We start from the raw sequence: 11,262 nt of genomic DNA on the forward strand, positions 1-11,262 counted from the left end.
AGTAACAGTGGCATGCTTACAAGAAACTCTACATTATATGCATTTCGTTCCACATGAAACTCTTCACTGAGAGCACGTGGATATTCGAACAGTCAACATGCCCACGACTCATTTTGATGAAACTGGAGCTTGAGTCAGTACTTGAAGATAGAACTTTGTTAACTTTGTAATTGAAGCACATATGCAACTGAAGCCGCTGCAGATTGAACTCTTTAGCAGGCGGTACATAACGAAAATTACATACGATCGTACAAAGCACGCAGTCGATTATTCAATCCACCATCTTAACGTTGTATACCTGTATTTTGTGGCATTGCCATACCCTGCACAGCTCTACAGTAATAGAGATATCATGACTAAAGAGAGAACTGATGCTAGTGGTGCCGCGCCAGATTTCCAACGGGGAGTGTGAAGTAGGAGTTTTCGCGAGTCAGGATACCAGCAAGAGCTATGTACCACGCAATGATGGCAGTGAAGATGCCCATGAAACCACCAGCCTGGAAGTTTCAATCCACCAAATCAAACAGTCAGTCATGAGATAGCAGTCAACATTCAACGTTAAATTTTGACCATCGGAATTCCTGCATGAAACTAAGCGTTAAATTCAGTTAAAACCATCAACATTATTTCATACGCTTTTGAATCCCATGGAGTGTCTGAAGTCAGCGATGGTGAGCAGCATGAAAGTGATAGTCAGAAACGCGAACAAGGTGCTGAGCGCAATGTTGAACCTCAGGGTTTTCAACTACATGATGAAGGTGAAGATGGCCCACGCGAGCAGGAAGATCGCAATGGCAGGGAGCACGTCCTGCTCATATCCGCCCACCTAAGCTTCCTTCACTCCAAAGCCAGGGATCTGAATCACAGCCCAAGCGAAGCTAGAGCGCACTGTAAGAAGAGAAGGCCGTAGCTCCGAAGGTGTTTCCAGTCTTGAACTCCCACATTCCTGCTAGCAACTGAGCGGTACCCCTGCAGAAGACTGCCAGTCCAACCACAACGTTCGGGGGCGTCTTCACGGAGATTCCGAAGTGGCCGCGTTGTAGCACGACAATACGAATGTCATAAGCGCAAACCCCCACAGTCTCAATGGCGCAGGGTTGGCAATGCGCACCACATGCGGCGCGGGAGCGGCCTTAATAGCCTCCTCTAAGTGGTGGCCGTGGTAGCCATTATGCCCATTCTCCGTCGCCATCGCTTAACCTCACACCGAGCAGTAATCAGTGAGCAGGATCGTTCACTGTATACACCACTAATTTATCGTCATGCTTTGCTGTTTTTTTAACGTGTTTCCCACTGCAGCAATAAGTTACCGGCGAAATGACCCCTCCACTTCGAAAATATTCTGCATGTTATTATTCGTTGCTAGTTGTCAGTCTACAGCTCACAGATCCAAAATTCCGAAACCATACTCTCCAACCCTCGACTTGCATGCATAACACACAACCTTCATGAGGACGCATTAATTCAACCGATAGACGCACTAGGGCAATCCTTTTACAGGAGCTCCAAGGCGATCGTCACACAACACATCCAATTTTCCACCCTGTCCTGTGATCATGACCAAAACAATGAACCACCAGTGACAAAAACTCTTATCTGACTCCGCTGGATATATAGACACCCATCGCCCCAGGCTTACCTTCCGATCAAGTTCTCAATCCACTACAGAGGGATCCAACTGTGGACGGAGCTGAGCTCGGTGCACTGGCGAGTGTACAAGCTGCTGGCAATCGCAGGAACTCCACCCGATCTTTATACGACACGGCAGCGGGAATGAGGACCCACTTGGAAGCGAGTGGGGAGATTCGATCATTATGGGGGAACTGTAGAGATCTATACGGCGACACAGGTATTGAACTGGGATTTCGGAGGGGACTGGTCATTTCTATTGTTCTCACTCCACGGATCTTCGAGTTGGTGCTTAATGAGTGTGGTGGTGGGGACCTGGAAGTGCAGTTAGCCAGTGCCAAACTTGTGAACTCAGAAACTTGCACTCATCGTTCGATACAGAACAAGAATAAGTAACACAGCTAATACATGCTTAGATCAACTACTTGTGAACATCAGAAGGTGCTGTAAAAGTACATTTGTGATCATAGGTTCCCATAGATGAGAACATGATGAGAACGTAGGAGTGTTTATCCAATACCCTCCCTCCCTCCATGTGTTCTAGACAACAACTTATCACTGACTAAACGAGGAAGGAAAAAATGTGCTCTTAGTTGAAGAAGAAATTTTCGGCGTCCTGTAGGGTCATGAACCCTTTGTATTTTGTGCCTTGGAAGTGCTTCACGAAAGCTTCACATTCATTCCAGGTGGAGTATATTCCTGGTCGCCGTCCTTCTTTGACCACGTAGAATTTGTAATTTTCTGATCGTGGAATGCGCCAATGATGAGTAGAGGATCCAGCCGATGGCGGTATCATCTGTTTTGGGGTTCTGGATAGAGCGATGTTGAGATAGTAATGTGTCCACGAGTGCAATCAGTCGATCGATCAGAGTCTTGATAAATGCAAGAAGTGCTCGGACAAGAGTGAGCAGGGAATCCATTACGGATTGATTATCTCCAGCAGCATCAGGCATGGTGGAGAATAGAGGACCAAAAAAGTATCTAGGGGAATGCTCGGGATTGTGAAACTACACTTTCGCTGCTTACGATATTGTGCTCATTTCTGAACTTTTCGAACAGAGAGCGTCCCAGCGGCTTCGTGAAAATGTCCGCCAATTGCTCAAGGATGGGTATGTATTCGAGTTCTAGTTCTCCCTCTTCAATTCTCTCTCGCGTGAAGTGGTAATGGGCAACCACGTGACGTGTGCGAGGATTTGCTTCGGGATTGATTGCCATCCGAATGCTACCAATGTTATCACAAAAAATACGGATTGAAAATTCAATTTTAAAATGTAAATCCTGAAATAGCATTCGAAGCAATGATGCTGTTTTGGAGGCATCTGTGAGGGCTCGGTACTCTGCTTCGGAGGATGACAGAGCTACCGTACGCTGCTTCTTCGAATACCACGTGATCGGAGACTTTCCTAATCTGAAAATGAAACCTGTGGTTGACCTGGCATCTTGTGTGTTTCCTGCCCAGTCGGGGTCGACGTAGCCTTGTAGTATGTTACTCTTTTAGTTTGTGAAGAGGAGTCTAAAGTCTTTGGTGCCTTTGATGTATCTAAGAATCCGCTTTGCTGCTAGATGTGGCTGTTGTGGTGTCTGCATAAATCTGCTACATACCCTTGTCGAATACTTGATGTCAAGGCGAGTGATTGTAAGATGCAGTAGGGATCCTATCATCCTTCGATAGACGGTTGGGTTTCACTCTTCTTCGCCCATGTTCACTGCCAGTTTGCAGCGTTCGTCCATGAGAGTAGCCGCTGATTTGCATTGGTCCATACCATATGTTTCGAGAATTCGCTTAGCATAGCTTCTTTGAGTGAGGAAAATCCCATTGTGAACTTGAGTACACTTTTCCTTCAAATAGATCATGATATCTCCTTCAGAGAGGTCAGTCATGGGAAACTAATAGTTTAATTTCGCTTCAAGATCTTTTATTGCGGAGCATGAGTTGCTTACCATTAGCAGATCGTTGACATAAAGAGCTACCAGAATGATGTTTTTGTGGTCGAATCTGCTGTAATGGTTATGATCGCCCATGCCAGGTTTGAACCTGATATTTTTGAGAATCTTGTCGATTTCTTCGTACCAAGACCTGGGGGCTTGTCGTAGTCCGTAGAGTGCTTTTCTGAGCCTGTAAACTAAATTTTCTCTTCCTGGAATCTGAAATCCTTCTGGCTGCGTAACGTAGACCTCCTCCTTGTATGGACCATGGAAGAATGCGGTAATGATGTCCATATGTGAGATAGTCCAGCTGTTTTGGGATGCTATGGCGAGCATTGATTTAATGGTTTCCCATGCAATTACGAGATTGACCTGGTTTCGACGCTGGGATGTCGTGGAGAGAGTATGTTGTCTTCTGTTGGTAAGTTCAGAGGTGATTCGGTTAGAGTGGCTGGAGGCTTCTTAGGTGAGTTGTTGTTCAGTTCCTGTCCAGCTAGAGTTGCCGAAGATCTTGGTGATGTTGTCGAAGTGTGCGATACTTGATCTCTACATTGGTCTACATGATCCGACAGAGGCGGCGATTGCGAGAATCTTGAAAAAGGGTCCTGGTTCGCGGCTGCTGGCTGTCAAAGGAGATGCTCTTGTGCTGAATTTTCTGTTGGAGATACGGATCCAATACTTGGCGTGTGGATGGGTCCAGCGGGTGAAGTCGATAAACTCGGATCTAATGAGTTAGAATTGAACTGGAATTCTCCGTCGTCGATATCAGTTGTTGGAGGGTAAGGATCAAAATTTAAGTTGGATTCTGAAGGTTCGGTATGGTGAAATCTAGATTAATCGAAGATGTCATCCGTCGACACGATAATTTTGTTTGTAGATGGTATGTAGATCCGGTAGGCTTTAGAGCAGTCATCGTAGCCTACTAGACAGCCAGCAATTGATCGAGGGTCTAGTTTATGCCTTGCGTGAGCGCCATTGTGTACGTCGGGGTTCGATTTTGGATGCAGAGAGCCGCCTTGGCTACCTCTGGCCATATTTGGGCTAGAAGATGTCCCGACACTAGCATTGTTCTGACCCTGCCCAGGATGGTCTGATCTCAATGCTAGTGTCAGAACAATGCTATGAGATTGCAGATATTCTGAAAAGGCTGCGGAGAGGAACTCCCCGCCCCTATCTGTCCGCAGCCACTTGATGTACTGGCATGTTTGCTTCTCTGCCATGTTTTTGAATTAACTAAACTTCTGAAGAGCCTGGTTCTTTTGCTTCAAAAAATATATCCATATTTTTCTACTGCAACCGTCAACTAAGAGTAAGAAATATCTGTTTCCCGATATCAAAAGAACTGGCAGAGGGCCGCAAATATCAGCATGAATCAAATCCAAGTTCTGAGTGCTTCTTGTGTGAGATTTTCTAGGAATGGATTCTCTTGTTTCCAGGCTCTCCTACCTATGGCACTGCTGCCTTGGTCACATAGGTTTTCAAACCTTGACCAATATGGCATCAGAAGGTAGCCGTTACGGGATACCAAAGTTTATAGTAAACCTGTAGTACGTCAAAACTGCGCCATGGAAAATCAACTTTGGGGGATGAGTAGTAGTGAGAACTGAGCACGAATCCTTTCCAAATACAATAACACTATCAATGTTTCTAACGAATTGTCCAACCGACATGAGATTGTGTTTGAGACTGGAGATATAATCTGGGGTCGACACAGCCAATTGGTTTTGACTAAGATCTATTGTTTCAAGAGAATTGTCACTGGACTATTTTGGAGACACAACATCCCACAAATCTTCCCTCTCATGAACACTCTGAATGGTGTTGCACCATGCCTTGAAGTTCTCAGGGCCTGCCAACATCTTATTTGTTGGTATCACTGAATCCATATCTCTACAGTAGATGGCTAATATTTTAATTTACAAAAAGGCACTGTCTATCGCTACTACCCGCCCAACAGTCGCTCAGATACCATGTGAACTCAGAAACTGGCACTCATCATTCGATGCAGAACGAGAATAAGGAACACAGCTAATACAAGCTTAGATCAACTATTTGTGAATAGCACAAGGTGGTGTATAAGAACATTTTGTGTTTTCAGGTTCCCATAGATGAGAACATGATTAGAACGTAGGAGTGTTTATCCAATAGAACTTGCAGTTCCCAAAGTGTGTTGAGGCTGGACGGGGTGGATACAGTGCCAGAGCTCCCGATGTCTAGTGTATATATGTGCACCCTGATTGTTATCTTAACAATATAGCTACAGATATTGCATCTCGTCTTTAATATTGTGTGCGATATGTACTTTGTACACCAAATATAAGTTAATCCACCTCAACCAAGATGAACTACACCATCATGTTTAGGATGTCAACCTTAATTTTATTGAACTAATATTGTGTGCAATATATACTTTGTACACCAAATATAAATAAATCCACCTCAACCAAGATGAACTACACCATCATATTTAGGATGTCAAACTTCATTTTAATAGAATGTAAGAATGCTTTTTATATATGTCATAAAAATATTACACAGATTAATAAATAAATAAAAATCATACAATGTGTATTTCAATTAAGGAATCAATTTTACAATAAACAAATAAACAAGTAAAGAATAACACATTATGCTTCTTGTATTAAAATATATCAAACACAAGTATACTTAATAATAAGTACTACTCACAAAAAAATTCATTCTTTATTATCTTATATTATAATAATGTGGTTGGACACTATATTTTAAAGCTGTGTATTTGTATTTGTTTATATATCATATCACAATGTTAATATGATATGTTTTGTTGCTCCATATTACATATTATTTGTTCTATTAAAGATTGTTATACAAATATTGACTAAATTACTATTATAATAACTATATGACAAAGAAGTTTACAACATGCAATATATTCTTATTTTATAACAATCTATGAGAACTAACCACATTTCTCCTCAAATATACCTTAATTGTAAAATTCAGAAATGTCTATTTAACATAACAATGCAAATGTTTAAGCTTCACTTGTATTGATGCATATTCTGCATTAAAATTAACATTTTGTGGATTGGTTGCTTGAGGATTGATGCTTAAAATTATATAGATGCTTGTATGCCACAATAAAAATAGAAGAGATAGAGAGATTTTTGCTTGCATGTTTTTTTATTTTATCTTTCAAATAATAGTTTCAATTTGTCTAAATAATTTTGTTTAAAAATATCAGACTATTAAATAAAGTATTATAAAATCCACATTCTCATGGATGATTTGTTCTATATAGATAAACACAATTAAGGCATTCAATGTATAGAATTGTTTTTAGCAATAATAATTTAATTTTATTGTATGTGGATTGTAAGCTAAAATAATATACATGCTATTATTTATTTCCTAAATGTATAAATAAAAATCTCTCAATTTATAAAATTTTATTTATTACCTTATTTAAAAATAAACATAATTATATATAATGAATACTAAATATTTAAATACTCACTTAAGATGTTCAAGTACCATATTCACCAAATATAGATAAGGCCATTGCAAATTAAAGACGTATCAAATTTTTCTATATATTAAGTTTATAATTATTTTAAAAAAATAAAATAAAGTAAAAAGTGATATATTTAATCTAAAAAAATTAGAAATATTTTCTAAAACTATAAATAACTGTTAAAATAAAAATAAAAAATATTACCTTGTATAAGATATTACCTTAGGTAAGTTGCTAGTAGTTAAAGGTTTGACTCTTGATATATGGTAAGGACATCCAATGGATATAGGACGAAGTCATGAACCAAGAGTCAAAGTCAAAAGGATAAAGTATTAACAAAGGAATATCCCAAGACTAAGTATGAGTCATTAGTGTGTGTCATAGGATACCCTCGTAGTTCGTGAAATACCAAAGGATCCTAAGAGCATGTGTGTAAGACGTAAGAGTAATTAGTATTGGACATAGGATACTCTTGGGACTCGTGAGATGCCAAAAGGATCCTAGGACCATGTGTATAAAAGTCAAAAGGTGGACATTGTCTTTTAAGACATCAACTACCACCTATAAGTAATAGATGTTGGAAGTGAGAGATATCTTACTCCATACTCTCTTTGTGTGCAACCTTCTTGATGCTAAGTGTTGTGTCTTCTAAGTACTTGTTTTCTTAATAGGTTATGGGCCCACTCACCTTTATTTATGAATTTTGAAGTGCTTTGAAGTCTTTCTTGTTATAAAGAGTAGATCTTATGGTTATTGCTGAAGTTTGAGTTTGTTATCTTTTAATCCTTCTTATGTATCTAGTTGTTGATGTAATTTTGCTCTTATTTATTGTTAAGTGCACTCATAGTCTTTGTTGATGTTAGACTCCATATAATGATGTTTTAAAACTCTAGTGTTATATTTCTTTTCTGAAATTTATCATTGATGTTCTAACTTTGTGATTTCATGTACTTAACTTCTTAAGAGATTGTTCTATTTTCACAAGAAGTATTTTTTGTGAGATTAGAAGTATTTTGTGAGAAAAGAGAGGTGATTGAAGAGTGACAAAGCTTATATAAGAGATTCAGATAGAATGTAAGACTTATGAGAAGTCTTATATGTGAAGTTGAGAGTGATACAAGAGTGAAATCACTTGTTTACTTATAAAGAGGGCATTCTAGGTTTTTAAGGCAACAACACCTTCTTGTTGATTTTGAGAGTTCTATATCTTCTTTTCTTGATTTTCTTTCACACATCCCTTCCTTATACATTCTTCAAGTGAGGGTGAGAGCTTGAGAGTGATTGAGAAGTTTAGAAGTGACAACTTTTACCATTGGAAGAAGAAAATAGAGCTTTTGTTGGCTTCATTGGACCTTTGGGACATTGTTGATGAAAGTGAAGACCCTCCAAGTGACAATGCTGATATCAAAGTGAAGAAGGAGTACAAATGTCATGAAAGAAAGGCTTTTGGGATAATTTCAACAAACCTTGATTATGCCAACTTTTCACATGTTATAGCTTGCAATGGACCAGCGGAAGCATGAAAGATTCTTTGGAACATCTATGAGAGTAGAAACCTTGCCAACATCCTTTGGACAAGAAGGAAGTTCTTGACAGTAAAGATGGAAGAAGGAGATGACCTCATGGCTCATGTTAACAAGGTAAAAGTACTTGCTAATCAACTAGCAGTTGTTGACAAATCAGTTGATGATAAGGACATTGTGTTGACATTGCTCATGAACCTTCCCGAATCCTACAACTACCTCATTGTGGCATTGGAGTCCATCAATATGAAGGAGCTTACCATTAACTATGTCACATCAAGACTTGTCCATGAAGTGACCAAGAGGAAAAAAAAGGAGCTTGTAAGTAATGATTCGGCTCTATTTTCAAGACAAGGCAAAGATAGATATTCTCACCAAAATGATAATTCAAAAAGCAATATGAGGAATTGCTATATTTGTGGGAAACCAGATCATTTTGCTAGAAATTGCTACAAGACCAAGAAAAGAGATACGGAGAATGCAAACAATGCTAGTGATAGTTTTGGTGGAGATGAATATGGTTTTATGGCAAAAGAATGAGCCTCCATGGATGCCATGTCAAAGTAGATTATAGATTCATGTGCTACTAAGCACATGACACCATACAAGTGTTCATTTGATACTTATGAAGAAATCTCAGCAACAAAAGTGTAGTTGGGAGACAATGGCATGGTACAAGCCATTGGAATTGACTCCATTGTAGTAGAGATTGTTGTGAAGGACCAAATGAAGAGGATCAGATTGAAAGAAGTCTTACATGTGCCAAAAATGAAGAAGAACCTCCTTTCGATGAGCAAACTTGTATCACATGGTTGTAAGGTTCAATTTGATATGAATGGATGTTTTGTCAAGACATTACATGGCCAACATGTTGCCAAAGGCCTTAGAGATGGAAATCTCTATTTCATCAATTGCAAAAAGGTGAATAGAATTGAAATGGCGGTATTTGCTGATTTTCCACAAGATCAAGTCAAGTTTGGAATTTGGCATCAACGACTTGATCATTTAAATGCCAAATGCATGAAGGAGCTCCAATCCATGGTAAGTGGCTTGGATCTTGGTCAATTTAGCTACAATGCCATGACACTTGCTTGTGAAGGATGTATACAAGGCAAACAAGAAAGGGCTTCATTTCCAAGTGGAGTTGCAATACGTGCAACAAAATTGTTGGAGATTGTGCACTTAGATGTTTGTGGACCAATGAAGACACCATCAATTGGAGGAACAAGGTACTTTATTACATTTATTGATGATTTCTCAAGAAAGGTGTAGATTTACTTCATTAAAGCTAAAAGTGAATATTTCTCAAAGTTTAAGGAATTTAAGGCTCTTGTAGAGAAACAATGTGAGAGTAAGATCAAAGTGTTAAGAACGGACAATAGAGGTGAATACATGTCAAAGCATTTTGATGACTTCATGAAGATTCAAGGTATTGCAAGACAAACCTCTACTCCTTACATTCCACAACAAAATGGAGTTGCTAAAAGAACAAATCATACCATTGTAGAGATGGCAAGGAGTATGCTTCATACACAAAACCTTGGGCATGAATATTGGGCGGAAGTTGTGATAAATGCAGTATACACAAGGAATAGGTGCCCTACAAGTGCACTTATATCAATGACTCCACAAGAAGCTTAGAGTGGGAAGAAACCTTGTGTTTCACACATGAGGATTTTTGGATGCATTGCTTATGCAAAGGTATCAAATTGTATGAGGTCCAAACTTGATGCAAAAGGTACAAAATGTATATTTGTTGGATGTTGTGAAGGTACCAAAGCATATAAACTAATGTGTTTAGAAACCAAGAAGATCATCAAAAGTCGTGATGTAGAATTTTTGGAGCATAAGAGTACTTTTGAGTATTTAGAAGAGTGTCCAAGTGGAAGTAAAGGTGTGTTTGTGGATACATCTTCAAGTTCAGCAAAGAAAGAAGAAGAAGAAGATGATGATGACAATGAGGATGGTGGAAATAGAAGTCAAGATCAAGTGCCAAAGAAGGTAAATCATAGTGTGCCTTCAATTGCTAGAACCAACAATGAAGATATTGAAGGTGATGATGATGATGAAAAATATCAACCTTAAAGTGAGAAAAGACAAGCATTGAGGAAGAAGAAGGATGGAATGCAAGAAGAAGGGTCTTCTTCAAATAAAAGGAGATATCTTTTGAAAGAAAGAAAACCACGTGGTCAATGGTAGAAGGACCACATCTTTCCTCAAGTACGTGAAGAACATGCCAATGTTGCATTTCTTGCTGATCCGTTGACTTTATGTGATGCAATGAAGTCCATAGATGCGTTGAAGTGGGAGAATGCTATGAAAGAAGAATACAAATCATTCATGGACAATGGAACATGGGAATTGACTCAACTTCCACCAAATCGATCTTCAATTGGTTGTAAGTGGGTGTTTAGAACCAAAAGGGATGCAATAGATAATATTATGAGATACAAGTCTAGATTGGTTGCCAAAGGCTACTCAGAAGTTGCTGGTGTAGATTTCAATGAAACATTTGCTCCTGTGGCCAAATTCACCACTATTAGAACCATTGTGGCAATTGGGGCAACAATGGATTTGAAAATGCATCAAATGGATGTAAAGACAGCTTTCTTGAATGGAAGTTTGAAAGAAGACATCTACATGGATCAACATCAAGGATTTGTTGAAGAAGGCAAACAACACCTTGTT

The 11,262-nt window shown here is 39.1% G+C and overlaps 1 pseudogene across 1 annotated transcript; it reads right to left on the reverse strand.

The window, feature by feature from the left end:
* Positions 1–143: 143 nt before the first annotated feature.
* Positions 144–1,192, reverse strand: LOC112275776 (ammonia transport outward protein 2-like; annotated as a pseudogene). Its single transcript, XR_016500389.1, has 2 exons — positions 635–1,192; positions 144–497 (listed from the first exon to the last, which is right to left on the reverse strand). The product of XR_016500389.1 is annotated as an ammonia transport outward protein 2-like (transcript).
* Between the last annotated feature and the right edge of the window lie 10,070 nt (positions 1,193–11,262).

This window comes from Physcomitrium patens, chromosome 23 (genome assembly GCF_059467195.1).
Source record: "Physcomitrium patens ecotype Gransden chromosome 23, ASM5946719v1, whole genome shotgun sequence".
Classification (NCBI taxonomy): Eukaryota; Viridiplantae; Streptophyta; class Bryopsida; order Funariales; family Funariaceae; genus Physcomitrium; species Physcomitrium patens.